The sequence below is a fragment of the Oryctolagus cuniculus genome, chromosome 4 (genome assembly GCF_964237555.1).
Source record: "Oryctolagus cuniculus chromosome 4, mOryCun1.1, whole genome shotgun sequence".
NCBI lineage: Eukaryota > Metazoa > Chordata > Mammalia > Lagomorpha > Leporidae > Oryctolagus > Oryctolagus cuniculus.
This window is the reverse complement of record NC_091435.1, coordinates 165,185,434-165,211,807: the sequence shown is the minus strand read 5'-3', so window position 1 is coordinate 165,211,807 and position 26,374 is coordinate 165,185,434. Positions and strand designations below refer to the sequence as shown.

The 26,374-nt window shown below is 41.9% G+C and overlaps 1 protein-coding gene and 1 non-coding gene across 12 annotated transcripts in view; both read right to left on the bottom strand.

Annotated features, from left to right (window-relative positions):
• The window catches only part of RBMS3 (RNA binding motif single stranded interacting protein 3), a 1,614,135-nt gene that overhangs the window by 1,403,350 nt on the left and 184,411 nt on the right, over nt 1-26,374 (bottom strand). The window lies entirely within an intron of this gene.
• Nucleotides 17,408-26,374, bottom strand: part of LOC108177938 (uncharacterized) — an 89,925-nt gene continuing 80,958 nt past the window's right edge. The window contains exons 2-3 of the transcript XR_011388230.1: nt 18,472-18,601; nt 17,408-18,366 (exon numbers count right to left, since the gene is read on the bottom strand). This is a non-coding gene — a transcript (uncharacterized protein). The remainder of the gene's footprint in view (nt 18,367-18,471; nt 18,602-26,374) is intronic.

The following is a 26,374-nucleotide window of genomic DNA, read 5'->3' as shown; positions in this document are numbered from 1 at the left end:
GTGGAGACAGAGATACACTGATCGTGTTGGTATCCCTAGGTAGAAACTCTCAAGTTTCCTAGTTATCCCGGTCAGTAAACCTCCTTTTATATTAAGCCAGTACAACTTAGATTTCTGTTATTTGAAATCAACCACTTTCTGATATATGATGTGTTATTCAGATCCAGCTAAAATAACCATCCTCTGGGATCGCACGAAAATTTGTTTGCATCCTCTAGCCTCTATTTTATAGCAATTCACTTGCCTTTCCCAGGATTTCCACAAGTTGGCAGACATTGACACTTTCCTTATTGCGTTTGATTCTAGGCCCTTCCTTTATGTCTGTGGAAGCATGACTGTCCCAGGTGGCCCGTCTTTCTTCACCCTATCTTGATTCAGCCACAGAATTCAGTGCCTTCTCCTTGACACTACCACAGACCACTCAGAAGGTGGGTGTCACTGTGTCTTTACATTCAGTTGACTTTTGACATTGTAAGGTTTGATGCTATCAAGACACTTTATATTGGCAGGCACCGTGGCTCAATAGGCTAATCCTCCGCCTTGTGGTGCCAGCACAGCGGGTTCTAGTCCTGGTCAGGGTGCCAGATTCTGTCCCGGCTGCCGCTCTTCCAGGCCAGCTCTCTGCTATGGCCCGTGAGTGCAGTGGAGGATGCCCAAGTGCTTGGGCCCTGCACCCCATGGGAGACCAGGATAAGCACCTGGCTCCTGCCTTTGGATCAGCGCAGTGCGCCAGCCGCAGCGCACAGCGGCCATTGGAGGGTGAACCAACGGCAAAGGAAGACCTTTCTCTCTGTCTCTCTCTCTCTCTCTGTCCACTCTGCCCGTCAAAAAAAAAAAAAAAAAAAAAAAGACACTTTATATTACAGAAAAGGCAACAGCTGAAACTGCCTGTTATGCATATCTTTCAAGCCATTTATAATCACCACTTCAAGGAGTAATCTCCTACTGGTCACCTTTCTCCAACTTTCCAGGTCTCCTACTACACCGCTCGGTGCTTGTCCTCTTCTTCTGGATTTTGTACACTGCTTCTAATTTTCTCATTCCTCTGATCTCTCAGCTTTGGTTCCCCCCCACACTCATCCACAGAGCCAATGACCAATACTCACCAAGTCAACCCACACAAGTCCTCCCTGTACAACCGAAAACATTCATTGATGTCCTTGATTAAAGCCCCATCTGCTCAGAACTTCACCTTCAACAACCCAGAATTAACAGTATTTAAAATGTCAGGCTCACCTATATTTTTCCCCAATATGTCATAGTAGCTTAAAGAATGCTGTGGAGGGTACTTTTCCAATGATAAGAACTATGCCACTACCACTTGCTCTTCTGCTCCCTTCTTTCCCTTAGCAGGAAAAACAACAATCAGTTTTGGTCTCAAATAACAATTTTCTTATATATCATTTGTAAGGCTGGACAAGTAGTGACAAATTCTTTCAATTTCTGTTTGTTTTTGAAGGTCTTCATTTCATTCTGGGATGACAGCTTTTTTTCTTTTCCTTTAGGACTTGGACTATGTCTTTCCATCCTCTCCTCGCTTGCAGAGTTTCTGAAGAGAAATCAGCTGCCAACCTAATTAGATATCTCTTGAAGGTAATCTGCTATTCTTCTGGTACTCATTTTAGGATCTTTTCTTTATGTTTTGCTTTTGAAAGTTTGATTATAATGTGCTGTGGTGAAGATTTTTTCTGATCATGTTTATTAGGAGTTTTATGTGCTTCCTCTAACTGGATATCCCTCTCTTTCCCCAAATTAGCTAAGTTTTTGGCTATTATTTCACTAAATAGGTCTTCTAGCCAATGTCTCTTTCTATGCCTTCAGGAACTCCTAAAATATGTATGTTTGGGCATTAAACAGTATCCCATTAATCTTGAACACATTTTCAGTTTTTCTTTTTTTTTTTTTTTTTTTTTGTCTTACTGAGGTATATCCAAAGATTTGTCTTTGAGATCAGATATTCTTTCTCCTGCCACACTGAGTCTGCTGTTAGGGCTTTCTGCTGCATTTTTTTATTTTTATGTATTAAATTCTTCATTTCCAATACTGCCATTTGATTTTTTTCTACATCTCTGTCTCCTGGCAGAATTTCTCATCTATGTCATGTATAGATGTCTTTAATTTATATATTTGCTTCTCTATGTTTTTGAGGAATCTTATGATCATTCTTTGGCATTCCTTTTCAGGCATTTCATCAATCTCTTTGTCTTCACATTCTAATATTGAAGTGCTGTTGTGTTCCTTTTGGAGAGACAATTGTTTTCCATGCTTATGTTTTCTGTATCTCTACACTTATTTTTAGGCATTTATGGGAACACTTGTTTTTCTCTTTTGAGGTTTTCTCCTCTGATGGGTTTTTTCTTAAAATATGCCTCTCTGGCTTAGTGGAGTGTCGGTTTCTGCTCCTTCGGCAGATATCCAGGGGCACGTACTGGGTGGGGCAGGGAGCTCTGGTCAGTGCTTGAGAGTGGGGCAAGAGGCCAGAGTGACACCCTCGTCCCCTACGGTGGGTTTTCTCTATGTCAGCAGAGGGGAGGCTATGATCACATCAGCTGGTGTTATCACAGTTTCACAGTCTCCTTGTCAATGTGCACCAACTGTCCAGAAAAAGCTGCCAGTGGCTACACATCCCTCCAATGCAGGTGCATGAGCCACACAAAGGTTTGGGCACTCCTCAGTGTTAGCACAGAACCCTCTGCAATGACTAACCTCAGGCACTTAGGGAACTCTTAATTTCCTTTCCTAGATACATATTAATTTGGTTTGAGAGATCCCAAAAAACATCTCAGTTCTCCATTCCACTAGGGAGAAAGCACCATAAGTATAACAATTACTTTCTTTACAGTAAGACTTAAGAAATTCTGAGCAAAACTTGCCTTTGTGAAATGACCTGAAGGTAGTATGATGTTAGTCCTAGCTTGTGGTTAGAGAGGGGTAGGAGCAGACAGGATGCAGAATTGGCTTATCAGAATGTTTTTCCCCTCTAGGGCATAGTTTCTCAAACTCAGCATTGTAGACAGCTGGGAGAAGATCATTGTTGTTGGGCTGTCTACTGCAGTGTTAGATATTTAGCAGTATTTCTGGCTGTATTCACTATATGTCAATAACACACACAAACACTCTCCTCTCAGTTGTGACTACAAGTAACGTCTCCAGACGTTGCTGTATATCCCGTGGGGGGATAGACTGCTATAGATAAGAATCCTTGCTCCAAGAGATCACTCTGTGGGAATACATGACATAAAAGAAATGGACAGTGACTGCAGCATTATAAAATGTCTACACATAACTGATTTGGTCCTAACTCAGTGGATACAATTTTGGGGTTGGCATTGTGTTACAGTGTAGGTAAGCTACTTCCTAAAATGCTGGCATCTCATATCACAGAGCGAGTTTGAGTACTGGCTGCTCAGCTTCTGATCCAGCTCCCTGCTAAGTCACCTAGGGAAAGCATCAGAGGATGGTGCAAGTGCTAGGACCCCTGCCACCCACATGGGAGACCCATATAGAGTTTTAGGTTCCTGGCCCAGCCCTGCCATTGCAGTCATTTGGGGGTGAACCAGTAGGCAGATCTGCTTCTCTCTTTCTCTTCCCCTTTCTGTCTCTCCCATTACTCTTCCTTTCAAATGAATAAATGTTTTTTCTAAAATGCAATTTTAAGTGCTTTGATTTTTTTTAGTTTGAAACGAAAACCAAAAAATCCAATTAAATATTAAGTTAAAAACAGAATGCTTATTTCCTATATTGATTTGCTTTAAAAATAAATCAGACTGGAACACACCTTGGCTAATGATACATACTTCAGAAGCATGCTGGGAGAAGTTGTACTTACCAAGTGCTTTAAAGATAAGACCATATTAAAATTATGAGTGAAGATTGTACAACTCATATTGTTTTGAAAATGGATTTTTCTAAACATAAAACCTCTACTTATTTTTCCCTAATTACTTGTTAGTCAATCTTACAGATCCAGGACTGGTGGTGGTGCTGTGTTTATTGATTCCTTAAATTTAATACTCCTAAAATTTTTGTTTGCCCAAGGTGAACTTGTAACTAGCTCGAATTGTTCCCCAAGTCATGCTGAGACTTTAACTGCAGGACACAATGATAAGTGAAGACAAGACGGGTGTGGTGCAAGCCAGGGTGGAGGTTGAAGGGGGAGGGGGGCGGAGACAGTGGGTAACCTGAGGACCAAATTGCAGTCCCTAAGAAGTTTGTGTCCAGTAGCCACCCAGTCCTATATACTTGAGATCAGGTATGATTGCAGTGCTAGGGCTGCAGGAAGTTTGTGTGACTTTGAAAAGATACTCAGGCATGAACTAAGAAGAGAAAGGGGCAGATCCAAAGTGCAGAATTATAGTAAAGGTTGGATTTTGCAGGCATCTCTTCAAGGTAGCCAGCAATAGAGGTCATAAAAGTCAGACTAATTCTGGGCAACCCTGCAGGTCTAAGTAAAACTTCTGGGACATCACAGGAAGTCAGGTCTGGTTTAGAAACTAGGAAGAGCGAAGGCTTCAGATCTCCAGAGGCTGCATCTGAGTGTACTGCAGATGACAGGTGAGCCCAGTGTGCTCATTAGGATGTTCTGGTACTCCAAGGATCAGTGCTGTGGTTCTTAGTAACTTAAAATATGGCTGTGTGGAGAGTAACTTATCCAAGAAGATCCCCCATACTTACCAAGGCAGAAAAACAGAATAATATGAGTACATATGCCTAACCACATATTTAAAAAACCTTTCTTTAGAGACAATTTCCTATCACTGATACAAAGACAAATGGGGAGATGATGTTATGAAGGCTAAAGAGAAAGGGAAGATTGGGGGAGGGCCTGCAGAAGAGAAAATTTGCTCCAAATATTTCAAATCAAGAGCTAAAGGTACTGCTGGCAATATTAAGAGAATGAACAAGAGATGTCAAGACAGACACCTAAACATTAGCAACATTGGGAAACATCACAGAAAGCCATGGCAGAGGGACTCACGGCTGGAACCTGAGACCTTACGGAGGCACAGCTAAGTCAGAGATGAAGATTCAATGCATGGATGGAACCTGGAAGACACAGCTTGGTTTCTACCACCTTCTGCTCTCTGCTATCTCTCCAGTGTCTTCCATTGACCAAACTCTACTGAAAGCCATCTGGTAAGGAAGCCTGGGTTCTGTGGCCCATAGGTCAGCCTTACATGTCCCAAATCAAGGGATATAAGGAGACAGAGTAGAACTAGGTGAGAAGTAAATGGAGAATAATCAGCCCAGGAATAGTGAATGATCACCTACTGTATGAATCAAACACTGGACTAGGCATTCTATCTAATTAAAGTCATATGAAGATAGAACTGATGAGTGATTTGAGGAAACAAGTGCCAATCAGAAGTGTCCACCACTCAGTAAGATTTAAATTTTCACTGGTGCTCTGATAGTCTTTAGGAAGTATAACTCTGTATGAAAGGAAAAATAGTTTGGCAAATGTTTTCAAACATCACCCTTGAGTTATTTCATTGTTCTAGAGTGGAAGTCCTCCAGTCAGTTATTTAAAGGAAAGCATTGGTTGACTAAGTCAAGAATATCCTGTGAATCTGGCTGAAGTGCCGCTGAAAACAAGGAACAACTAACTTATGGAGAAGATTGGGATGGTGGGCGATTGTGATCGCTGTCTTCAGCTATCTGATGGGTTGTCAAACCACAGGGAATATATACTTCTTCCATATAGCTGACAGACTTAGAGAAAAGGTTGAAAAGTAATGGCTCATAGGCCAAATCCATTATAGATATGTCATTTTTCTCCCAATGTGTTGGCCAACACAGAGTTTTAAAGGCATTCAATCACCTGTCAACTTAAAAATCCGGAGATGCCATATAACAATTTCAAATTCTGGTTTCCTTGAAAAAAAAAATCTGAAAATATGACCTACATGTTTTCAAAGAAAAACAACTGAGACCTATAAGTGCCCTGCTCTTCAGGTGACCATCAGCCTACCAACCTATTATCTTTATTATATTGTTATCCACGCAAGATGTCATTTGTTATAACTACTTGAACTTTCTAATTTTAATATGTAGATTGCTTGACTTATGTATATTATCTGCAAAATTTCTATGGTCATTGAATTCCTTGAGTTAGGTCTTAGATCCATGGATAAATTCAAAGATACAGAGCTTCACCTGATAATAAAGATTAGCTCCCCCAAAATGGATTGTCTAATGGAGTTCACTGATACTAAGCATTTCCAAGGGAAGCTGGGTCACCACTTGGCAGCAACTCCACAGAGAGAATTCTAACACTGGATGATGCTGGAATTTTTAAATTCTTAAATTTCCTTTCTTGAGTCTTTATTGGAATTTAGACTGTGATCTTTTAAAGTTATATTATTCCCCATTCATCTTTGATTCTAGTATAAGTACTAGAATATGGTTGAAGCAAAATAAATATATACTATGCAAATAATAGTATGATTCAATAAGTATTATATACTTTAAGGCCATGATGGATGAAACTGTTTTTTGAACTAGAAATTATAATATGTTAATTTATTGTAGTTCATCAACAAACCAATAATCCTATTTGGTTATTTAGTTGGACAGAAAAACCCAGCAGTCATGAGACTCAGAACAAGTCTAAAAAGGCATGCAGATGTAAACTCCAAAAGGATCAAATAAGACCCCCAACATATGTCTACATTCTTTACATTTTTTATTATTTTTTGAAATAGAGAAACAGAGGGAAAGATCTTCCATTCACCAGTTCACTTCCCAAGTGCCCACAACAACCACGGCAGGACCAGATCAAAGCCGGGATCCAGGAACTCAATTCAGGTCTCCCAGGTGGGTGGCAGAGATTCGAGTATTTGAGCCTACCTACTGCATCGCAGGGAACACATTGGTAGAAAGCTGGATTGGAAGCGGAACTCAGAACTGAGACTCGGACCCAGACATCCAGTATAGGATGCAGGTGTCCCAATAGGTAACCTAACCACCACACCAAAAGCCCACTTATACTCTTTAAAAAGTTTTAGAGGGATGGTTATAGTGAGTTATACAACAGGGCAAGTCACATAAAGAGGTGGAAAAGGTACAGATTATACTGAATTCAGCAAAAAAGACAATAGAAAGGCAATTCTACTAATAGTGTGAAAACTCTGGAGTGTCACTACCTTTCAGATTCTAGTTAAAGAGAATGGCTTAAAAAATAATCACTCAGTTCAGAAATTGCATATTTTGTACATATTCCATACCTGCCATTTCTCAAGAGAAAACAAGTTGGGACTGTATACTGAAAAATCTAGAATGGTAGGATTGAATTTGAACAAATCTCTCATTCCACACCAGGAGTCACATAATCAGTGACATGTTCTTTGGGAAAATTTGTGCTCATCAATATTTAAAATCTGTTGTAGTGGATAGAGACTGACAATGAGAAAGTCACTTCAAAGGCTATAGCCATAATTTGAATGGCAGCATTGGGTACTTAAGATACAGCTTTTATAGGAGATAAATGAAGGTACCAATGTCAGAGAGACATACTGGAGGTTGAATCATGCGAGTATGTGGGATAATAACAGTGGAGATTTTAGTGAAGGGCATAATGTGATTCATTTTCAGGGGGAAGGGAAATTAAGGAGCAGCTGGTTTGGAAAGAAGACCTGAGTTCTATTATAAGCAGGTGGGTTTGTGTTACCTGAAGCACATACAAATAGAGATGTCATACAGGCAGCTGTAAATGAAGACTCAACTTGGAGGGGGTGGGAGAGTTGGAACATGGCTTCATTCTCTCCAAAGATAATAATTTACACTGCAGGGAAGAGTTCATTTAGAAAAAGACAGAAAGATCAACGAACAAAGAGAGAAGGCAGAACCTTGACAAACATCTACCTGTTGGGGTCAGGCAGAGGAATAAGAAAACAAAAGAGTTTTGTCAGATAGTTCCAAAATAGACTGAACACCTGCTCCATGTGTCAGAAGTTCAGGTTCCTAACAACAGTATAAATAAGTGCATCTATTTATCTTCTAGCATGATTCTTCCTGCAGGAACACAAATGTCTTATTAATGTCACCCATAACATTCATTTATTAGGGCTGTTTACTATTCATCTTGAAGTGACAGTATATCTGACACTTGCTTAAACACTAAAGAAAGTAGACTTCCTGCTATAACAGATGTCAAGTAAAGGGAGAGACAGAGTGTACTTACCCTCAAATAAAATTGTGGTTGGGCCCCTGCCACCCATGTGGGAGACCTACATAGAGCCTCCTGGTTCCTGGCTTGGGCCTGGCCCAACCTTGGACATTGTGGTCACTTGGGGAGTGAACCAGCAGATGAAAGATATCGCTCTGTTCCTCTCTGTCTCTCTGTCACTCTACTTTCAAATAAAAAAAAAAAAAACCTTAAAAAACAAAAAAAGAGGCCGGCGCCGCGGCTCACTAGGCTAATTCTCCGCCTTGCAGCGCCGGCACCCCGGGTTCTAGTCCCGGTCGGGGCGCCGGATTCTGTCCCGGTTGCCCCTCTTCCAGGCCAGCTCTCTGCTGTGGCCAGGGAGTGCAGTGGAGGATGGCCCAAGTGCTTGGGCCCTGCACCCCATGGGAGACCAGGAGAAGCACCTGGCTCCTGCCTTTGGATCAGCGCAGTGCGCCAGCCACAGCGCACAGCGGCCATTGGAGGGTGAACCAATGGCAAAGGAAGACCTTTCTCTCTGTCTCTCTATCCACTCTGCCTGTAAAAAAAAAAAAAAAAGGAGAGAGTCCAGTAGTCCAGTAGCGTGCTGGAGGCTGAAGCAGGAAGTAGTGGTTCCAGGAAGAGACTATGTTGCCCAGACTTACCCCTTTATCCTTTGAATAATGAAACCACCAGACGTTTCTACCAAAAAAACACTGAGAAATCACAGCATCATTAAGTAAAAGCTCAGTGCTTGGAACTAAGATTTGCTAGGCATGGAACCCTCAGGGGAGGCTTTGCATGGCTGCTGTAAGATAAGGGCTTCTCACTGCCACTGACATTGCACTGAACCTTGACTCTCAGAAAAATCCAAGTCAGAAAACACCAGCCCAGGATGGAATCAACTTTGATGGGATCCAATAACATTTACTTGCTAACCATAGATCAAACGGCTAATAACCCAGAACCCACCAAATCAGTTGATGCGAAAGCACATTCTTTTTTCTTTGTGCCTGGCAACATTACTGTAATCCCAGCAAATTAGGAATGACAGATGAATGAAAAATGAGGAATGTATAAAAACAAGTTTCTAAAAATGAAGACATAAGTCAAACTCATAGAATAAATATTTCTTAACAGTTCAATTGTAAGGAAAAAAAAATAATAGGGGCCAGTGTTGTGGTCTAGCAGGTAAAGCCACCTGCAATACCAGCATCCCATATGGACTCCAGTTCAAGCCCCGGCTGTCCCACTTCTAATCCAGCTACCTGCTAATGTCCAGGGAAAAGCAGCAGGAGATGGCTCAAGTACTTTGGCCCCCGCCACTCACATGGGAGACTCGGAAAAAGCTCCTTCCACCTGCCTTTGGCCTGGTCCAGCCCAAGCTACTGCAGACATCTAGGGAGTAAACCTGCCGTAGGAAGATCCCTCTCTCTTTGTCTCTCCCTCTCCCTTTCTCTGTATATTTTTCAAATCTTTTTAAAAATGTGAATCTCATTGTAATTGTACATATGTATGCAGGTGGACAGATGCATGTCATCTGCTTTTAAAGTTTGTGAAATTGGTAGTGATTTTATTGAAATATTCAGAAGAATGACTCCATTAAATTTGTAATTAGCATTTACATATTTTAAGATGATTTAATTCATAAAAATTTTTCCTTAGTGGCAAAAGTATCATTTGAATGTTTGGGGAAAAATTTGTAATTAATACAATTAAAATGTATGAAAAAGGGACCAATAGTTGAAAGGACCAATAGTGAAAGGGTTTATCCTATATAAAGCATTCTCAGTCATTAAGAATTATGCTTTACTCTGATTTTTTTTCTAATAGGAATCTTGCCCCACAACTTCCAGATATGCATCCAAGGATGGGGCTTTGACTTCTCCTTCCCTCCCTCATTAAGTACGAGGCTGGGTGCACACTCTTGTTGGTATAAACTAAAATTAAGCAAGGAATCTATAAAATAAATATTTTCCATTATGTACTTCAGTTATTTTGAGAAAAGATGAAGAGTATATCAGGCCGGTGGTGTGGCTCACTAGGCTAATCCTCTGCCTGCAGCGCTGACACCCCGGGTACTAGTCCTGGTTGGGGCGCCGGGTTCTAGTCCCATTGCTCCTTTTCTAGTCCAGCTCTCTGCTGTGGCCCGGGAAGGCAGTGGAGGATGACCCAAGTGCTTGGGTCCCTGAATCCACATGAGAGACAGGGAGGAAGCACCCAGCTCCTGGCTTTGGATCAGTGCAGCGCTGGCCCTGGCGGCCATTAGGGGAGTGAGCCAGTGGAAGGAAGACCTTTCTCTCTGTCTCTGTCTCTCTCTCTCTCTCTCACTAACTCTGCCTGTCAAAAAAAAAAAAAAAAGAGAGAGAGAGTATATCAAATATAAAGAATGATATGTTCTCAGCCACATATTACAAACAAAAATGCAGGTATCCCAAGATGGCAGAATAGGGAGGGGGCTTAATGCTCTAGTCTAGAGGAAAATAGTTTAAAAAAAGCAGAGAGTGCAATCCCAGGGAAGAGTTAGGGAGAAAACTCCAGAGGAAACTGCACGCAAATTAGAGGGACACTGTGGACCTACATGGAGGATGCAGATGTACACAACTCAGGACCCCAGCAGCCAGGAGCCACAGCACTAGTTTTGGAGTGAGGTAGACCAGACTGCAACAGCCCAACCCACTGGCGATAAAGCTGAGAGAAGCCTGGAGGGAGTTCACTTGGAGCCTGGTGGGGGACACTTACCTGCCAACCTAGAGGAAAAAAGGGGGGCACGTTTCTCTCTCCCCAGTCACCCAGCACCGGCATCCTGTAACTAGCCGAGAGGGGACAGGTGCCATTTTGGAGATAAGTAACAGCTGCGCCTGATCGTGTCCTCAACCACCAGAGAGGAGACACCTGAGACTGGCTGGGAGAACTGACAGAGGGCTGGGTATTTGTGAGTGTGGAAGCTTTGTGCGCCAGGACTGTGAAAACACTGTGGCTGTGCAGGAGGGCAGAGAGTGTGGCTGGCACTCTGAGCAGTCGCTGTGGGCAGCTCCACAAACTCAGGGCTCTCTGATTCCCTGGTGAGGGTCATTGCTGCAGGATCAGTGCTCACACTGAGGACTTTGTGGATACTTTGTGTGATTCTTGTGGCAGCCCAGACAAATATTGTATCCACTGGGGTTAGCACCCAGGCATTGAGGAGAGGGGGTGACAGTGAGACTACACCAACAGAGCAGGACAAACCTCCCTTCTGATTAAAAACAAAAAGAAGAGATTTACCACGCTCAACTTGGGTGTCGCCTTGGAAACCTCCTCCCCTGGAGCACTGAACACAGAGCCCTGACCACACCCAGCACATGCCACTGGATATTCACTGAGAGCAGACACTCCACTAAGCCACAGAGGAAAAGTGCAAAGATGAAAGCCATCACAGGGCAAAAAAAAAAAAAAAAAAAAAAAAAAAATCAACAAGTATCTCTCCAAATTCCTAATAATAAATGCAGCAATTCAAGAAACAAGAATAAGGAAGACAACAGGACAACCCCAAAAGAACCCAATACTTCAATACTAGAATGTGAAGATGAAGAAATGTCAAAAATGGAATTCAAAAAATTGATCAAATTATTACTTAGAAATAATCAGAAGCAAATCCATGAACTAAAGAAATCCATACATGACATGAATGAAAAATTTCCCATGAAACTGAGTTTTTAAAGAGAAATCAAAATGAAATATCGGAAATGAAGATTTCAATAGAACAAATGAAAAATGCAGTGGAAATCCTGAACAACAGACTTGGTGAGGCAGAAGAAAGAACATCAAAGTTAGAAGCCAAATCTCTGGTAATTTTACAGTCAGACCAAAAAAAGAAAGAAGAAGAAGAAATTAGAAAACTAAAAAACAGTGTTGGAGATTTATGGGATACTATCAAACAACCCAACATATGGGTCTCAGGAATTCTGAAGTTGCGGGAAGAGATAATGAATTAGAATGCCTTTTTAGTGAAATAATTACAGAAAATTTCCCTAACTTATAGGAAAAAAAAGAGACATCCAAGAACAGGAAGCACTTAGAACTCCTAATAGACATGACCAGAAAAGACCTTCACCATGACACATTATAGTCAAACTTTATGTAGTAGTAAATGTAAATACAAGAATCTAAAATGTGTATGAGAGAAATCGCAGATTACTTTCAAAGGATCTCCAAATAGACTTGGAGCTGACTTCTCATAAGAAACCCTATAGTCTAGGAGAGAATGGTAGACATATTCAAGTCTTAAGAGAAAAAAAAAAAAAACTGTAAACCCAGAATAAGGTACCTTGCAAAGCTCTCACTTATAAATGAAGGTGAAATAAAGACCTTCCATAACAAACAGAAATTGAAAGAATTTGTCACCACTCATCCAGCCTTACATAAGATGCTTAAGGAAGTGCTACACATAGGAACATGATCATCAGTACGAAAGAAGGTAAAGGCAAAAAATCTCCTGGTTAAATTACAAAGGAAACCCAAAGTAAACAATAGGAATATTTATGGGAAAATGGCAGGGCCAAGTCATTACATATCAATAGTCACCTTGAATTTAAATGGCCACAACACTCCAGTTAGAAAATACAGACAACCTGAATGGATTACAATACAAGACCCATCTATTTGCTGCCTATCAGAAACACATCGTAACAACAAAGATGCATTCACACTGAAAGTGAAAGGATGGAAAAAAGATAGTCCATCCCAACAGAAACCAAAAAAGAGCTGGTGTAGCCATTCTAATATAAGACAAAATAGATTTTAACACAAAAACTGCTAAAAGAGACAAAGAAGGGCACTATGTAAAACTAGGGGATCAATTCAACAGGAAGATGTGACTATTATAAGTGTATATACACCTAATTATAGGGTACTTGGCTATTAAAAGAAATGTTAATTGATCTAAAGGAGACATAGACTCCAATGCAGTACTAATGGGGGACTTCAAGACCATACATTCAGCAATGGACAGATCAACCAGACAGAAAATCAGCAAGGAAACAACAGTTACTCGACACTATAGATCAAATGGACCTAATGGATATCTACAGAAGTGCTCATCCTAAAGGTGCAAAATACACATTCTTCTCACTAGTGCATGAGAGTTTTTCTAGGATAGACCACATGTTAGACCATAAAGCAAGTCTCAGCAAATTCAAAAAACTGAAAATCATACCATGCACCTGCTCTGACCACAATGGAATGAAGCTCAAATCAACAACGCGAGAATCTCTAGATCATATGCAAACACATGGAGTCTCAACAACATGTTCTTGAATGAACAGTGGGTCACAAAAGAAATCAAAAGATAAATAAAAATATTTCTGAAAGCAAATGAAGATGACAATACAACATATCGAAGTTTATGGAATACAGCAAAAGCAGTGTTAAGAGGGAAGTTTATAGCATTGATGCCTATATCAAGAAATTGGAAAGGCACTAAATAAATGAACTATCAGTGCATCTCAAGGACCTAGAAAAACAACAGCAAACCAAACCCAAAACTAGTAGGAGAAAAGAAATAACTAAAATTAGAGGAGAAATAAAAAAGATTGAAATAAAAAATACAAAATATCAGCAAAATGAAGAGTTTTTTTTGAAAAAATAAACAAAATTGATACACCATTGGCCCAACTCACCAAAAAAAGAAGGCCCAAATTAGTAAAATTAGAAATGAAAAAGGAAATGTAACAACCAACACCACAGAAATGAAAAGAGTCATCAGAAATAACTACAAAGAGTTGCATGCCAACAAACGGAAATCTAGCAGAAATGGATAGTGGATCAGAGGGCAGGTACAGTGGGAAGAATCACTATGTTCCTAAAGTTGTATTTATGAAATGCATGAAGTTTGTATTCCTTAAAAGGTTTCTGGGGGAAAATAATCTTTCAGATTTTAAAAAATAGTACTGTATCCCATGGCCAAAGATAATACAATACAGTGATTGCTAAGTGCCTAATAATAGAGAACATTAATATTCCAGCAATGATAATGAATAGTTACATTATATGGGATAAATTAAAATTAGCTTCACATAAAAACCAAAACAAAATGCATAAAATGTAGCCACCCTCCAAGACCTTAGCAAAGAGTTAGGAGAAGAAACAGCAGAGTGATAGATACTGTTATTTCATTTACATCTCCAGGAAAATAAAACTCTAATCCTTTGCTCAAAAACCCATGGAGAAACATGTTTCTTTGCATGTCTCTTCCCAACTGAAGAAAAGTAATTGAGTGTGTGATGGTTATAACAAAGATTCTGTCACATTTTCTTACTTTAAAGGATTGACACTGTCAGTGTTTATCTTTAAAAGCAGTATTGGTCAGCCTGGCATAGTTTTTAGAGCATCATAACTTGGACCTACAGAATTGGTTTGAGTTGATAATGGTGATGGCAAAAATAAAATCCTGTTTACAAATCTGCATGCCCCCCCCCAAAAAAACAACAACAAAAACAAGCGTCTTGTAAGAGAACCCCATCAATGTGTTAGCTACTCCCCACAATATCTGATATTCCCACAAAGAAGTCTAGCACAACAAAGGCTCGCAGACTGATAGTATCTTGGAGGCTCCTGTAATGGAATTTGACAAGAGCCAGGCACTTGAGGCAGGTCCAATCAATGTTAATTGAAGCAGAAGTGATTCAAAGGCAAATAGAAGTCCTTGAGAGGTGAGAAGGGGCTTGGGTTTGTGACTCTCTCCTTTTCCCATTACCCCCTTAGATTTAACTACTTGTTCTAGCCGGTGATTTGTAATTTGATTTGCCATCAGGTGATTCTTCCCTGATCTTGAATGTTGGTTGAGTCTTTCATCTAAAGGGAAAATATTTCAGAACTTGTGGAGGTACTTGTTTCATAGGAAGGAAATGGTACTGTGGGCACCAGTCTCGGGTTCATCAGACTCCCTTTCCTGCTCCTAACACAGCAGAACAAAGGGAGAACCTATTTACTCTTGAGTGGTACTGCTGCATTTTTTCTGGAGCATTATTATTGTTACATTTGACCAGCATCAGAGTTTTGAGTCTTGAAATTTTTGAAAAGATGCCAATATGGGAATTTATTTGCAAATTAACTAATCTGACAGGTGATCCTAGCTAAAACTGGTTGAGAAATAAGACCCTAAGACAGGCAAAGAAATGTAGTCAACAAAACTGGATTTGCAAATCAGTTACCATCCTGGAGAAATGGAGTGCCATCTTGCAAGGGGACTTAGTGTCAATTTAGACCTTGCCTTGACCCAAGGCATGAGGGACATGTGGTTTTTATATCCTAGCTCTCTTCAGTTACTGATTGAGGGCTACTGGGGAGAGGCATGAATGTCCTAGCACTTCCCCATTGTGATGTACAAAGGCTCCCCAAACAGAGAAAGCCCTAGGAATCTGAATAATGTGCCAACTGCATTGGCTACCACTGCCTGCTTTAATCTCCAGAGGACCCTCCAGCCATCCTCTGTCTTTCTAATGGGAGGGGTCTAGGAAGAGCTTCTGTCAGTCTGACGTGAATGAATCTAACACTGCTCCTTCTTTTGTCTGGTGCTCTCTCTCCTTCACCCTTCTTGAGTTTACATTGCCAACAATTAGGACTTCTATTGAATAAGATGCTGTAAAACCTTCAACTTCTAAAATGGAGAGAATTCAGAAAAAGGTAGACTCAACATGGACCCCATCCAGAAGTGCTTTCTTTCTTTAACTTAAAAACATAATATTTTCAAAAATGTTTATTTTCATATTGATTTCCATCTGGCTTGCATACATCTTCTAAGAGCTTAGACCATAACTGAGGAAAACATGTATGAAAGTACAATAATTATAAGACCCAAATTATGAATAAGGACAATGTGGTTCCAAAGGTGAGGTGCAAAGTTATGAGCCAATGAATCATCAGACAGGGACTGGATTCCAGGTGGTAAAGAGCCCATGTCTACAACCAGGCAGACAACTAGGTGGTCTAGTTCAGTTACTTAGTCCTTCATTTTGTCAGTTTCTCATTCAGGTAATGGGCGTAATGAGAGTATCTACCTCACATGACCACTGTGATGAGTAACTGAGCCATTGCTTACAAATACTTAGTGCTCAGCATATAGTGAGCACACAATAATTGTTCACTTGCTATTGCAATTGTTATTTTCATTTTAATGACTTCCACATGGAAAGAAGAAAATATTACACATGATTTAAAATTCTGGGCTAATCTCTATGGGCCTATAACACATACCATTTGATTGGAGAAAATCTATTTCATTTGCTGGCTAACCAGCATGAACTATCTTACTCTTGACCTTGCTTTATATTTTGGCTACCCAAAAATCTCAGGTGTGGTACTGGAGAGGGTGAAGGTTTCTCTAAAGCACTTTCTACTAAAGTGATAAATACCGTCTTATGAGGTCTTTAATAGGTTGAATGTTTCCCTACAGTGAATGAGACCTCCCTGTTAATATTTAGAGGGAGACTCACCTGCCTTTGAATGGCACAGCCTTGATGTTGCCAACAATTGGGAAACATGTTGCCTCTTCTCTTTACGGATACTGCAAACCCTTTTGTGCAAGGGATAGTGCCATGTCTATGAAGGAGGGAAGGAAGATGTCTTCTCTCCCTCACAGAAGAAGACATTCAGGATTAAAGGATTTGGTTATCTGGCCAAGGCACAGAGCAGCAGACTCTCTGCTCCTGACTTCTGTCCCACGCATCTTCACATTTCTTTCCAATGACTTTAAGCAAGGGGGTCATCAGAGGTTATTCAGTGTTCTCAAAGACCAACCTTAAGGAATTACAAAGTTCATTCTTCACTGACTAAGTAACTACCATTTATCAAACACTGCCAAATCCCATTGTGTTTCCAAGGTCTGAAGTCCCACCCATGCGATGATTTTTAGAGGCACTTATCACCATAATTAGAGGAAGTATCATTATTTTCATTTTGTCTAAGAGGAAACTGAGGTTCAGAGAGTGTGGCTTGATCTACAGTCTCATAAGTAGGGTCTCTAGAATCAGAGTAGGAAGACAAGTGGCAACACATCTGCCTAACAGATGATTAAAGATTTCTAGAGCTGACCATAAGATGACGGCAAGCTGAACACATGACCTCCAGCCCCCGTGTGGACAGCACACAGCTGTTGTGCCACTTCTGAAAGAGCAACAGTTCTGGATGCAGCTGAGGCTTCTAGCAGCTCAGTCACTCAGAAGTCCACACTGGACTTTTACAAAGCCATGAAGAACACAGTGTTGCAGGAAATCAACAGAGTCCTTGTTGCTGAGTTAACGGAAGGTGTTTTATTCCAAGGCAGCAAAATTACAAAACAGTCAGAAATACTACAGTTTCCATAAACCAAGCCACACAAGCAACTTGTTCTTCAACTTCTCCAAAAGAGAAGCTCCCCACACTGACCTGAGCAACACTGCTGACGAGGTCAGTTGATCTCCAATTCCTGCTTTGCCTTAGAAAATGGCATTTCAAAACTACTCACTATTGACCAGCCTACACTGAAGGCATTTTAAAGTCATGTATGAAATTTATAATCTCTACCATTCTACTGCAGGATCAAACAGAAATTAAATTTCAACCAGTAAGGGCTGTGTTTCTTTGTAGTGCTACCTGTATATCAAATAGCATGCAAGAGCTCCAAGGATAATGTGTGTTTGATTGTGTTTCAACTCTAAGTGATAACACATTGAGGTCACTTCAGTAGTTAAGCAAATGTAACTCGGGCCATTACCTGTATCCAAATTAAAAAAAAAATAATAAAAATGTATTTTTGATGTAAGGATCAGTACTGGACAAATCAAACCCCACAGCCTCATTTACTTGGCAGCCTGGGATTCCTTTTCAGAAAATCACTAGGATTAGAATTTGTTCATAAATGAAGCTAATTTTGGCAAAGAATTACAGTTTTTTCAAGCAATTCTTTTTTTATATATTTCCAAGGGCCAAGAAAAGGAAAAGACAAGAAAGAAAAACAAAGCCAACCAGTCCAAAGCATCCAGAACCATGTGTTACGTGGGTGATGGCAAAGGAAAAGAGTCCAATCCAGAGCTGTAGCACAGCACACTTGAGTCTGCAGTGAGTGACACGGCTTGAGTTCTGCTCCAGCACTTGCGGGCTCTTCTGCTGCCTTTCTGTCCCACAGACCAGCACATCTTCCTCAGGATCCCTCAGCAGCCCCCTGGACACCCGAGAAGATGCTCTGTCCTCTTGCCAAGAAGTGGAGCCTGTGGGAGGACACGCATAGAAAGTTCCATCAACCAAGGGGAAAAAAAACAGACAGCTAAAGAGTGATGGGGTGGAGGAGGACAGGGACGTGCATGGGTCCTCACCTGGTCCCAGGTTGTTTCTTGCTGCCCCTCCAGAAGCATAGCTTTATGCTTGGGAACAGAGAGTGGCTTGGAGTCTTGGAGATTTGTGGTGAGCTCATTGCGGTACCCATCGCCTCGCAGGCTGTGATGTCTGTTGACAAGAACATAAAATAAATACCCCAGCATCAATGGCCCATGGAATCTTGAGGAGACACAACAGAGCAACACGGACATACAGAAAGGAGGGAAGGGAGGACAAGAGAGAATAAAACTCAGAAAGGATACTCTACCTGCCACCTGTCCCTGGAACTCCCCTAGGCAGGCGTATCCTGGACTGGAGGCTTGAGGTGATTCTAAGACCGCCCAGAGGTCTCAAAGTTCTGAAAGGTCAGGAGGCACTGTTCCACTGCCATGCGGGCACCTGAACTCAAAACTCAGCTCCTTGAGAACCTTATCCAGCCCGGCCCCAATTCTCCCGAGCGGATCCTGTCACTGAAATACTATATAACAGAGAGCAAAACGCAGTTGAAAATTAGCGGGAGGTCCTCCTTGTTCCTGTACCCGAGGGTGGTAGCCAGGGAAAGTCGATAGGGATAGGGATAGGGTAGGGTGTATACCACCACACGGTCTTCATTTTAGTGGTTTCAATGATCGGGTGAGCCCATTCCACTTCCCATCCATGTGACAAAAAGCTCTAAGATGATTCCTCCAGTCCCACGGTCCATGCCCTTTGGTTCAACCTAGCATTGCTTGCTGATTCACAGGCATCCTCCAGCCCCCAGGGAGTTTCAACCCTAGCCAGGTTTCCTGCCTGGGGCAGAACTGCACACCTGGAGGGTGAGAGACACCTGGCTTCACTTGTGACCCTTCTTCCCCAAGTTCATGGAAAGCCCAGTGCTACCACTTTGTCTCTCGCAGAACTACTTCCCCAGAACACACAGGGCAGGGAGCACAGTGAAGAACAGAGGCTGGGAATCAAGTAGGAGCGCTTCCAAGAGAGACAGGGCGAGAAAAGCATACAAAAGCAATGTGTCCAAGCAATCCAAACTACCAGTTGTAGACCAAAGGTCAGAGGCTGGTGGCAGTGGTCTGTCTTGAATACATGTAATAAAACAGGCTCATTAACCATTGAGAATTAAATAATAATGATGAATCTAAAAGTCAGTCTGCTTTTCACTGTCACCAAACACTGGCAATTCTAAGCAATGCAGGTGACAAAGTCTTGTCCCCACACAGGCAGATGCCCTCCTTGGCCCCTCACTGCTTACTTCTCCTGGTATCCTGATGCTACCAAAGCCCTTGCTATGTGCTCCCCTCTGCCCAGAAGTCCCTTCCCCAAATCCCATTGGCCCACATCTTACTCAATCTCAAGTCCCATTTCAAATGTTCTCTCTTCGATAAAGCTTCTCATGACCCTTTGGCTAAGAGTGGTTTCTTCCTCTTGACCCATAGATGATTTATCTCCACTTTTTTGTTTATGCTTAATATTTCAATATGAAAATATGTTGTCTTTCCTATTAACAGGCATTAAGACATGTTGAAAAGTACATAAGATTTTGAGTTAGGTGGGGTTAGAATTCTATTTTTTTTAAGATTTATTTATTTATTTGAAACTCAGAGTTACAGAGAGTGGGAAATGAGGAGGGAGAGACAGAGAGCAAACTAGCGAGCTCTTCCATCCACTGGTTCACTCCCTAGATGGCCGCAACAGCCAGGGCTAGGCCAGGACAAGGCCAGGAGTCCGGAGTTTTCTCCGACTCTCATGTAAACTGCAGGGACTCAGGCACTTGAGACATCTTCCTCTGCCTTTCTCAGGCCCTTAGTAAGAAGCTGGATCAGAAGTGGAGCAGCCATGACTTCAACCATACCCATACGAGAAGCTGGCATCAAAGGCAGTATCCTTACCCACTATGTCACAATGCCAGCCCCAGAATCCTGGTTTTTACCATCAACTAGCTGTGAAATGCTGTGCTAGTTATTAAACCAACATAGCTTGTTTCCCCATGTATAAAATGGGGAGAATATCACCTATCTTAGAGTGTTACTGCATTAAACCAGATTATGTACATAAAATATCTAAACTGAGATAATATATTCTCTACAGTTGTTTTTCTACTCTCTTCCTTAAGGGAAAAAAATCATATTCTTGCAGCTTTGTCTTCCCCTCCCCACTTGTGAAGAACTTGAATAATCTATCAGGATAAGTCACAGGAGCAGGCATTTATCCCAGTGGTTAAGAAGACTGTGCCTCATATCTGAGTGCCTGGTTTAGATTCCTGGCTCTGACTCCAGCTTCTTGCTGATGCAGACCCTGGAAGGCAGTGGTAATGGCTCACATAATTGGGTCTCTGCCATCCCCACTGGAGACCTGAATTGCATTCTCTGCTCTTGGCTGCAGTCCCAGCCCAGTCCCAAGCACTGCAGGCATTTGAGGAGTGATCCAGTGGCTGGGAGCTCAATCTGTCTGTCTGCTTCTGTAACCAGGGAAACAGGTGCCACAAAATATGCAGGGTATAAAAATATGGAGGGTACCGAAAATGAGAGGACAGGATACTTATCACCCATACGTGTTTGGAAGATGAAATGAGGGAATGTGTGTTAAGTGTGTAGATCAGGCTCTAGGGCAGGTTATGCGTTGTAGAAAGGAATGCTAAATAAAAATACTCTTGTGAGTTAATGCAGGATCCAAGCCACCATGCAGTTCTCCAAACATAAATTACAAAGAACTTCCTCCCCCTTCTTCAAGCTCCTCCTCAGGGTCCTCAAATGCACACATCAGGGAGAAAACAGAGATGGCAGCAACATAATATGTTAGTGCTAAAAGACTTTTTTTCCCTGGTAACACATATTAAGAATTTACAATGTGCCAGGTCCCACACTAATAACTTTATAAACTATACCTCATTAAATCCTCACCTGAACACCATCGCTGTCTGACAGATACAACAACTGAGGCACAGAGACTGGGTTAAGTGACCTGCCATGCACAGCCAGGTGCAGAGCGAGGTTTGGACACTAGGTTTTGAGTCACATCCTCAATCACCATGAATCCATCACAGAACTTCTGCGATGAAGCGAATGATCTGTGCTGCTTAACATGACAGTCACTCATCGCATTTAGTGAGTACAGAAAAGGAGCCATGGAGGCCAAGCAGCTGAATTTTAAATTTTTCTTGCTTTTCATTAAGCTTAACTCACCCCATGTGTCCAGTGGCTACCATCTCGGATGGTGAAGGAAGCCTTATGGTATCTCGGAGACCACCTCGTTCAGGCACCCAGCTGGGCGTTTGGGGATGAGAGGTGCTGTCACTGCTGTGTGCTCGTTCTGTCAGGCCTACAAGTTGGTAAGATGCTCAAAGTCCAGGAGCATAGAACCCCCTTCCATAACTGTCCAGGATGCCTGGTGCCATGCTCTGTGGAAGGAATGCTGGTTCAAACAGGACTGATGGACAAGATGCCATAGAGGTCAGGGCTGTGTGTCCTACAGGCTTGTCAAGGAAGAGAAAGCTCCTAGCAGAATGCATTACCATGCTGTTCTTAAGTCCCTGAAGGAGAGCCTGGAAGTCCACAAGGGAAGCTGGCGCTGGCACAGGAGACTGGAGCCACGTGGTATGTGGTGAGCCCTGCAGCCACAGGGTGTGAGAGGCTACGGAATCAGATCTGCTCCCTTTGCCTCCTTCTGGAGAACAGTGAACTCTGAGACAATTGCAGCTCCATGAGCCAGATGGACCAAGGTGAGACACATGCCTAGAAGACCTTTTGTGAAAACCCTGGGCCTTGTCCACAAAACAGTAGCCGTGTGATGCACTGAGCACCTCAAAGTGCACCACAGAACTGAGTGCTACAAGGTTTGGGCTCAAAACAGGTAAACAGGACTCTTGACTGATCCTATGGTTCACAACCAAAATGTTTGTTGGACATTTAACAACAGCAGGTGATGATAAGTATTAATATCACACCCTGCCTAAGGCTCTTCTCTCTCTCGTGGGCAAGGAGGATTTCATGGCCTTTCCACTTGCCTGGTTCCCTGCCTAACCAGAAAAATAAACTAGTGTATGAGACATTCTAGGTCTATAATCTTATTAGCTATTTCCCCTAGGACAAGGAAATCCTAAGGACCTTCTGAATTGAGCCAAGGTGAAATGACATTCAATGTTACTTCAGAGCTCAGTATTTTGTTGCATTATTTTTAAGCCTTTTACAACTGACAATCAAGATAAGGTATTGATTAAACTGATCACTCTGCATCCTTTTGGCTGCTAAACCAGCTCACTCTAATATAGCTGGGGCCTCTCCTGGTTGAAACTCATGTTCAAGAGCAAATGGCCACCAGAGACGCATGCATTCAGCATCCCACAGAAACCTTGCCACAGCAGCAGGTGCACAGAGCAGACCTGCCCACAGAATGAAGCTTCTCCCAAGCCGTGGGATTCTCAAGAACATTTCTTAGGCTTTGTCTGGGGAAAGCACACCACATACCCCTTTACATAAATCCTGCTGACTGAGGACACTTTAGATTCTATAGAAGCTTTCTGAAAATAATTCCAACCTGAACAGAAAGGCCAGTCCTCTACAGAGACCAGACTGTTTGTTCCCCCATCACATGGGAAACTTGAGGAGGCCCCCACAATGACAAGCAGACAGAGCGATGCGTTAATTCATCCAGAATTGAACTGCTCATAGAATTACAAACAGCTGTCCCAAAGGCCAGGCGAAAACCCAGAATGGAGAGGGGCATGGAAGGGAAGCACAGTAACCACCACAGAGCTCTGAGCACCAAAGATGAGGGCACCCATAACCAAGTCTCACGATCTTCCTCTCACTTCCTCCTCCATCTACAGAGAAATACTTCACCCCACAGTCCACAAGTCCTCTTCAGAAATAAATAACCACTTATGTACATAGTATTGAAAGTGCACATAATAACCAGACCAGTCCAACCTCAGAGTGAACTCATCTGGTGATTTCTAAAGGGTTTTGCACAATATTTTTATTTTTAAAATTTATGTAGTTTCACTTCATTTGAATAGCAGAGAGAGAGAGAGAGAGAGATCTTCCATTAGCTGGTACACTCCCCAAATGCCCACAATAGCTAGGGCTGGGCCAGGAGCCAGGGACTCCATCTGGGTCTCCCACAGAAGTGGCAGGGACCAAAATACTTGAGCTGTCATCTTTCTCCCAGGATGCACATTAGCAGGAAGCTGGATCAGAAGGAGAGGAGCTGGGAAGCAAAACCAGGCACTGCCAATCGGTGTCTAAGCCACTGTTCCAATTGCCTACATCATTGATTTGCACATTATTTTGGGGAGAAATTTGCTGCCCAATTTCCTCGCATGCACTTTAAGAAATACAATGCCAATGGAATGTTTAATTACAGTCACCTTCTACCCTACATGTCTACTGAAGAAGTAGAACAGCAAAATGGAGAAAGGAAATACAGTTCATTAAGCTTGTTCACTCTGGGTTCCTTGCATGCAGGAGCAAAGAAATGGAGCTTGAAAACGATGTCTCAGGTTGCCAACAATTGTGTTCACACATTAGGAAGACTTCACTGCTCTCTTAAGAGTCATGTTGAAATATTTCTTGCTTTCTTAAGGGTCATGTTAAGCAATGATGCTTAAGTTTCCATTGAATTTATTATTGGCTATTTAACTTGTAGTGAGTTATAGTCCTTTGATAGTCTCATCTACATCTAAAGTAGCTGAATACTAAAGAGTATCTTATTTGAAGTCAATTATTAACCTGCTAGTCTCAAGTGCTAAGATGGTTTAATATCTGTCCCCTTAGTTTTATAGCAATTCCTTTCTTTTACCACCTCTCAAATGCCTTTTGTCCACAATAATCTCTAGGTTTTATTAATCAAGAATGGACAAGGGAGTGTTTATTGAGTGTTTTTATGACACTGATAGTGCTTCCAATAAGACTAAAATTCCTAGGTAAACATTTTTATTCACATTCTTAACTTTGACAATGGGAGTACCAACTCACTGAAATGCAAATCCATCCCTTATACACACTGCTTTTACAAGCTCCCTAATGCCCTAGCAGAGTGCTGGAGACTAAGTCAAGGTGACTGTATTTTCTGAATAAAAAAATCTGATGCTCCCTGTAATTACAAGTGTCTTGCACTACTGCCAAGCCAGGATTGGGGATTCCCCGGTTCCTGATGAAGGTGATGCCAGCAAGTCACCTCCTGGAGGACTTCCAGTTTTTTCCCATTTACTTCTCTGCTAATTTTACATGTAACCTACTAGCGGAGATGGGCAGGAGGTAAGGATGAAATAGGAAAAGAAGAAAGTTTTGTCTAAATGACTTCTGGCATTCCTATTTCCTCCAAGCTCCATATTCTAAGAATGGAAACTCTAAACAAGATCTCAATGTAAAAATGTATTTAATATGAAATTACTTAATAATGCAAGAATTTTGCCAGCTCTTCATACCAGAAAATGAGGCCAAGGAAATCTCTGTGATCAGCCCACAGGACAAGGCACAGGACAGAGCTAAGAGGTTCTAGTCCCAAAAGTTTGCTCTTACCGCCCCCCCCATACTTCTGCTCACAGGTATCAGAAGAAATGTCATTCCTGGGGAATGCTGGGAGTGCAGCCAGTTGTGACTTGGCTGGGAGAGGCACCCAAGAAATAATTGCATTCTGTTCATTACTGAGAGATATTTGTGATATCTAACTTTAAACAATTCAATGGCCTCATCTTGATTATAGCTATGTGAGCTATGTGTAGCTCACATAGCTTCAGACATGACGCAAAATTGCTCTCAACAACTGGAGCTGTCAATGAAAAAGTCCCCTTCGCTACTGCCAATAGAAGATTGTTAAGGTCAGCTACCAAAATGGCTTCAAATAAAGTTTTTGCATCTGAGTATACACCGGTAAATTTCCAATCTATCAATCGTTCCAAATCTGTGACCCAAAGGAACCAAGTTCCCAGGCAGGAAATGAATATAAATGTAGTTCACATTTGTCTTTGTGTGGCCTACCCAGACACAAACAGATTACTCAACCAAGGCAAACACGTGCGGTGCCAGCATCAAACCCAAGTGGAGACAGGGCCAATTATGACTCGGCTTGCCTTCCTGAATTTGAAATGTCATTTACACTGGAGAAACACTCGGTCTCTAAAAGCCCCATGAAAGACAAACTATCCTATCATAACGTGCATTCCAGTGGATGTCATGAGGAGGAAACCAGGTGGAATAGGCAACTTGCTCTGCTAGGTTACAAATCTTTCAATTCCTCAGTATTGGAGAAGTAGAAATCTTTAATCTAGAAGCCATCAGAAGACAAATGCCCTGGAGGTTAACACCAACAAATCAAGAAGGCTGGGTGAGCACGACATGAAGCTGGAAGGCATACAATTCCATTCTAGTGGTCACTGGCCATGAGGTTATTAGAGCCCAGATAGCTTTGTTTTGTCAGGAGAATCCAAAAATCTAGATCAATTATAGGATGCTTCCCAATGTTAGAATGTTGGCAACTGCAACATTTTTAATTATTGTGTAGGCAAACAAGGCAAATCTATGGGTTAGATTTGACTTGGCAGCAGCCAAATTCATAGGTTCCTTCTGTAGATAAAATCAGACATGGAAAACATCGAATTTCAATGGTGTTAGTATAAGCAGGGTGTACCAAAAGAGCATCAGCCTTGGAATCAGGACATGCTGTCCTCAATCTGCCAGGTTCTTAAGGGGGAAAGGGAAACAAATCACTTGGCTTATTTTTTAAAATTACGTGTTTGTTTGTTTGAAAGGGAAAAGGAGGGAGAGAAGGAGAGTGAGGAGAGGATGAAAGAATGAGAGTGAACCTGTCTCCTGGTTCACCTCCCAGATGCCCACAGCAGCCAGGCCTGCGTCAGGCCCAAGCCAGAAGTCTGGAATTGCCAGAATCTAGGTCTTCCATACCCCAGTCCTT